General features: G+C 38.4%; 1 long non-coding RNA gene across 1 annotated transcript in view; it reads right to left on the bottom strand.

Moving 5' to 3' along the window:
* Positions 1 to 1057: 1057 nt before the first annotated feature.
* Positions 1058 to 7184, bottom strand: part of LOC130541542 (uncharacterized) — a 108546-nt gene continuing 102419 nt past the window's right edge. The window contains exon 4 of the long non-coding RNA XR_008955610.1: positions 1058 to 2070. This is a non-coding gene — a long non-coding RNA (uncharacterized LOC130541542). The remainder of the gene's footprint in view (positions 2071 to 7184) is intronic.

Here is a 7184-nt window from a genome sequence, read left to right as displayed (position 1 = left end):
TAGGGTGGGGATGGTTTTGGGATAAAACTGTTCCACCTCATATCATCAGGCATTAGATTCCCATAAAAAGTGTGCAACCTGGATCCCTTGCATGCACAGTTCACAATAGGGTTTGCCCTCCTGTGAGAATCTAATGCTGCCACTGATCTGACAGGAGGCAGAGCTCAGGCAGTAATGCTCGCTTGTCCACGGCTCACGTCCCTCTGTGCAGCCTCATTCCTAACAGGCCAAGGACCAGTACTGCTCTGAAGCCTGGGGGTTGGAGACCCTAGAGTACAGCCTATGTGTGTAGTAGGCTGCACCATCTAGGTTTGTGCAAGTACACTTTATGATATTTACACAATAATGAAATGGCCTAACAAATTTTCAGAACGTACTACCATCATTAAGCAACACATGAATGTACTTACAGCATAAGAGATGAGTAACACAGCTACCATTAGGAAGTTAATAGAACGTGTGGAAAATTAATAGCATGGTAACAGTTTTGTGATTGTGCACTAATAGTAATGCAAGTTGTAATTATACATCCAATGTGTGTGTGTGCGTGTGTGTGTGTGTGTGACAAACCAAAATGAATGGGACATGCATTTAAAGGAATTATTCTGAGCAGAAGCTTTCATAAATTTAAGCTAAATTACAAGCTACATGTGCCTAGGCCTTTGAGTGACTCCTCTGGCTATTATATTGCTTTGCTATGTTGGGTACAGGACAGATAGGTAGGATCTGTTTCTAAATGTGCTTTTCTTCACCTAGACCAGGGGTTTTCAAACTTGTTTTGTAAAAGGCCAAACAATAACTAATTTTAGGCTTTGTGAGCCATAATGCCTCTCTGACAACTACTCGATCTGGCCTTTGTAGCACGAAATCAGTCATAGACAATATGTAAATAAATGAGCATGACTATGCTCCCATAAAACTTTATTTACAAGAACAGAGAGCTGGATTTGGCCCAAGAATCATTGTTTGCAGGCTCCTTTCCTAGGTTTGAAAACAAAATCCCAGTTTTTGTCCTGCCCAGTGTGTTTGGGGAAAATGTACTCATGAACAACACCTCTCACTTCTTTATTTTTATTTTTTATTTTACTTTAAGTTCTGAGATGCATGTGCAGAATGTGCAGGTTTGTTACAAAGGTATACATGTGCCATGAACACCTCTCACTTATTAAGGCCGGGTTGCATCCCTCTTATTCCACTCTGTAATCCACACACATAGTGTTCAGTACAGAGAAAGCATTTTAGTTCTTTTTTGAAAATGATGAGCTTTCTTCTCCATACATCTGTACAAATGAGGACACATTTCTTGTCTCTTCTTGGCAAGTGTCTGTGGTCAAGGGCAAATCTGAGACATATGGACTCCTTCCCAGTGAAGAGGTAACACACAGTGGTATTGACAGCAAAAATATTCTCTATGAAACAGACCAGATTCTAAACATGACACATATTCAAACACTCTATTTGAGTCTTTTCTGAAGTTGACATTTTTCAAATATGTGTTCTTTGTAGATAACTTAAAGTATTTAGCACCTAAGAATTGTTCTGAATAGTGTTATTTCATACTAATTATGTGATGCCATTTGGTGGCTTCTTTGGGGAGGGAACACATGATATCAACTATTGTTTCATTAACCCTAAAGAACTGGCTTATAGCCTCCTCCAAATTTTATTTTCCCAGCCTTTGTTCCCTCTAATTACCATTGTTACTAATAACACCTTAGAGGGCACACAATAATGTATTTCTGGTACATGTATCCATCCTAAAAATATATGTTTGTAAATTTAGTTGCAAACAATTGATTTTGTTGTCATAGTCAATTATCAATGGGACTAAAGGTCCTGAAAGATTGCAAGACATTTAAATTCCAAAATTTTATTCATAGGAGACACTGATACTTTCCACATGGGGCAAGATGAAAAGTCCTTATTTTCTTCGTTGTGATCCAAATTAAAGCAAAGTTTAATTAAAGTTTCATTAAAGAAAGATCTTTTGTAGTCCTGGGAAGCATCTTTTTCTTTGAGCCAAATATGTTTTAGAACGGCATGCTTTCATCTCAAGTTTTTAATGTTTTGCTGAGGGAAGAAAGGGAATAGATACACCATTAATAAGGTGTGATGTGGCTCAGCCAAGAGTATAAAGCACCAGGTGTTCTATCAATTCTCATCTAGGCTGAATAGACTGCAGTGCAACATCTATAAGCTTTCTTGACTGACAGTCTTTTCACATGTTGCCACCTGAGTGACTTCTAATCGGGCGCTACTCCTCTAATCAGGCTTCCCATTGCATTCTCATCAGTTTAACTATTGTTCTTTCACATAAAACCTTTTTGATGCCAATTCTCTTCCCATATTCCTTTCTTTAATATCCCCCTACAACTCCCTCATCCATCTTCTGCAAACAAACACACTCTGCTAGTATTATTCTTCTTGGATACATTACATAACTCTTCTCACTTGCAGCATTTCACACAATCATTGATTTATCTTTTTTATTTGGCCCCTGACATTATGGTGTTACTACTGGCAAATGAATTTCAGCATTTTGCCTGCAATTAGGTGGGGTTTATATCAAAGGGGTATACAATCAGAAATGATTACAAATAAAGGTTACACATCTTCTTAGCTCAGCTTCCTTGGGAAACAGACCCTAAGACAGAAATGTGCATGCAGAGAGGTTACAGAAGAGTTCCCTGGGAGGCAGCATTTATGAGAACATAAAGGAACCAGGATTGGGCAGAGGGAGAAGTTGAATTGCAAGACAACTGAAACTGAGACTTAAGAAGATCCACAGGGAACTCAGGCACAGAGATGACCCTTTAGAGACATATCTCTCACTTTTCATTGAATGCAGAAGAAGGTCATTTCCTTGGGCAAGGGAGTTCTCCTTGGGGAAGAGTACTTCCTAGCACTTTCCCCATTACTTGAGGACAATACCAACCTCCAGATCTGTCGCACCCCTACCCACTGGCCATTAGGGCTTATAACTTGGGTAAAGTCACTGTATCACCCAGCTAGGATCGTGTGAGTCAAGGGGAAAAAAAAAGAGATGATATTCTAAAGGAGCTGCAGGAACTGGCCAGCATGTATAGGAAACAACTCAATTCTGAGGGTCCTTGATTAAGGAGGTCAGATTATAGAATTGCATAGGGAGAGTTTGTACAGTAGCACTATCCTGAGATACACAAGATACAATATCCTTAGAAAGACCCCAGGAGATAGTTAAGTAACAAGATGGCTCCTAAAAGCATTGGAAATTGATGACTTTGCATCATTGAAATGCCAGAATTGTCTTGGCAGGGAGTGGAGTAAGGAGTTCAAAGACTCAAGGAAGTGATTATACTAGAATAGGTTCTTGAACAACATGGATTTGAACTGTGTGGGTCCACTTACACGCAGTTTTTTTTTCTGCCTCTGCCTCTGCCTCTGCCACTGCTGGGAGAGCAAGACCAACCTCTCTTCTTCCTCCTCTTCCTTAGCCTACTCAATGTGAAGACCATGAGGATATAGAACTTTACGATGATCCACTTTCACTTAATGAATAGTAAATATATTTTTCCATTCCTTTTGATTTTCTGAATAATATTTTCTTTTCTGTGGCTTACTTTCTTGTAAGAATACAGTACATAATACATACATAAAATATGTGTTAACTGACTGTTATTGGTAAGGCTTGCAGTCCACAGCAGGCTCTAGTAGTTAAATTATGGGTAGTCAAAATTATGCAAGAATTTTCACTGCACAGTGGTTGGTGCCTCTAATCCCTGAGTTGTTCAAGGGTCAACTGTATTATGTAAAGCTGAAAGTCTCATCAAGTGATTATGTTTCATGGAGAGGTCATAGCAAATGCACTGGTCAGGGGAGCACAAATATCAATAAAAACTCAGTGATGTCTCTCTCCTGTTAGCCAGGGATGACAGTAGGAAAGGCCATTACAGAACATATAGGATACAAACAATAAGGACCAAATGGCAATGCTTGTATGCAGGAAGCCAATACAACTCAATACAAATGAGTTGCAGGTTTGGAATGACAATCAAGGGGACCTGACTTCTGGAGAACCATGGAGATGCAATTATGGAGATGCATTCCTAAAGGCCAAATATACGGGTAGCCAACTTGAATACTACTCATTTTAAGCCATCTGGAAACAGCAAGAGTGGATGACCCAGAGGTTAGGAACTCTTGTCATAATAATAATCCATTGTCAGGTTTCTGAATCAAGCTGATTTTCAGACATAGCATCTGAGAAAGGACCCCACGATACAGTGTACACTACAGTGTACACTGTAGTGATCCCTTCAGTCTTTTCGTCGTGAGACCTGCATTCATTTACTCAGGTAACTGTACACTGAGAAGGGACATAGCCAAAAGTTTCTACAAGTGTTGGGCATAGAAGCCAAGTTAACACTGAAACCTTATGAAGCAAAGTGTCATCATGGCTCTCCAGTAGAATGGAGACATATGGGAGCCAAGCAATAAAAAAAAGTCTTGACCAACATCTGGATGATAGTGGATCCACTGGGTTGGCTGGCCCATCCATTGGTCATATTCCTAATTTTTGAATATTCAGTTGAGATTGACATACTTCATAACTGGTTCATCCCCCATATTGGATCCTTGGCCTTCAGTACATGAACTTTCATACTGGGAAAGTGCAAATAGAAGCCTCTAAGACTTCATTGTCTTCCCCTAATCAAAATAATAAATCTAAAACAATATTATGGGGCTGAGCGCAGTGGCTCACACCTATAATTCCAACACTTTGGGAGGCCAAGGCAAGAGGATGACTTCAGGTCAGGAGTTTGAGGCTGCAGCAAATTATGATTGCTTCAGTATACTCCAGCCTAGGTGACAGAGCAAGATCCCATCTCTTAAAAAGTTAAAACATAAAAAATAAACAATATTGCATTCCAGAGTAAGGGAATGGCTGACAATAGTGTGCTATCATTAAGGATCTAAAGTCCAACAGAACATTCTAAAATAATGAATATAGTTATTGAACACTAAAAATATGGCTAGTATGACTGAATAATTTTTAAATGTTATTTATTTAAATGTAAATCAAAATAGCTACTGGGTGTACTGAGTGGTTATCTTATTGGATAGCATAGATCTAAAGATTCGGAGTGGTGGCCCCCATTTTGTTTCCATTTAAGTTAATGGTTTGGCCACTAAAGAAACATGTTGGATACTGAAGGATGCAGGAGGCCAACACAAACCCAGTTAAGTAGCAGCCTTAATTGCAATTGCTTTTCCAGATGTGTTATTTTTCCAGCGCCACTTAACATAACCTCAGGTCTATGGTTTAAAATATTACTTTGGTGAATACTTTTATCTATTTTAATCAGAAAGTGAGATTACAATGTGTATTCACATAAAAGGGGCAACAATGTACAATTATGCATTTACTCCAGAGCTATGAAAACTCCCCTGCCTTCTGCCATAATATAATCCAAAGTGATCAGGACCGTCTGGATGTCCTGCAAAATACATTGGTTAACTACATCAATGATATTAGGATAACCTGGCCAGCTAAATTGTAATTGGCTAACATACTGAAGAACTTAGCCTTTTTAGCTTGAGAGCTGAGAGAATGTGAATGAAATGTTATAAAGACTCATGGGCCTACTACATCAGTAAAAAATGTGGGAGTTCCATTGGTCAGGGGCATGTTGAGATGTCCTCTCCAAAGTAAGAGACAAATTATTACATTATTCATCTCCTACCACAAAGAAGGAAGCACATTATTTGGTGAGCCTCTTTGCATTCTAGAGGGAGAATATTCCTGGAAGTAACTTGGTCATCCTTATAACAGCTGACACCAAATGTTACCAGCTGTAAGTGAGGTCCAGGCTGTGGTGAATTCAGTCCTTTTTTCCCTGCCTGAAATGACTCATAGATAAACATTTCTAAAACTAAATATTGAGAATGTTGATGTTTCTGTTTTCTGATTTTTCCATAAACAAATGGAAATTTTCTAGCTTATCTTTCCTTTAAAAAAAAGTTAGACTTCCCACAAATGTGATTTTTAAATCTTTTTATAAAACAGGCAAAGCAAGCATAGTACATATAGAAAGAATGAATAAAAAAGGAAAGAAGGAAGTAAAGAAAGAAAGGAAGGGCGGGACACAAAGAGGGAGAGAACCACCAGAAATTTAAAGTGTAAAAAAACTTTATTTTCTAATTTAAATGTGGGCGTTATTGGAAGGGGGTGAGAAGCTGAGGCTCAGAGAGATTAACAAATTTGCTCAATATTTACACAGAGCTAGCATGCAGTACAGCTTGGACTTGAAACCAGATCTATCTCAAGTAAAAGCCTGTGCCCTTAAAGAAGATGCCATGCTGAGTCCTTGATGAAGCATTAAGACTAAATATATCAGCTAATAGACCCTGCTTATAAGTAAGAATTTCAGATTGAGTTAAGAAAAAAGACTTTAATATTAACTGCAATATACTTAACAAAAAGACACTATTTTTAAGTAGTATTGTTCAAAATTCTCTTACAGAGAAAACTATACAACCAGTAATACTAATTTCACATAAAGTGAAATTAAATACAAATATTAAATAGCCACAAAGATTGCCAAACAATGCTATTAAAATTCACACCTCACCATGAAATATAAGAAAACTTTACAGAATATTTGTCAACTAACCAAGCTATCAAATATATAATACAAACCTGGAATAACAGGAAATAATTGTTAAAATGCAATTATTATAACATATTGGTGAGATGGGTGTAAACCAAAGAGTATCGGAGACAAGTCTCAATCAATTTAGAAAGTTTATTTCGCCAAGGTTAAGGAAGTGCCTGTGACATAGCCTCGGGAGTTCTTGAGAACATGTGCCCAAGGTGATTGCAGTACAGCTTACTTTTATACATTTTAGGGAGACATAATACATCAACCAATACACGTAAGATTTACATCGGTTTGAACTGGAAGGGCGGGACTTGTTGCCCAGGCTGGTCTTGAACTACTGGGCTCAAGCAATTGGCCAGCCTTGGCCTCCCAAGGTCTTATGACTATACGTGTGAGCCATTGCACCCAACCATGTGTTTTTATGAATACCAGATTTGGTCTGACTTTTGTTTTCCTTGTACCTCTATACCTCACATCAAAATAACTGCGGGGAAGGCCTACAGCACTTACCTATCTCTTTCTGTGAAAGGATATGCTATCTGC

Source organism: Pan paniscus, chromosome 4 (assembly GCF_029289425.2).
Source record: "Pan paniscus chromosome 4, NHGRI_mPanPan1-v2.0_pri, whole genome shotgun sequence".
Classification (NCBI taxonomy): Eukaryota; Metazoa; Chordata; class Mammalia; order Primates; family Hominidae; genus Pan; species Pan paniscus.
Note: the sequence above shows the minus strand (reverse complement) of the source record. Positions and strands in the feature narration are given on the sequence as shown.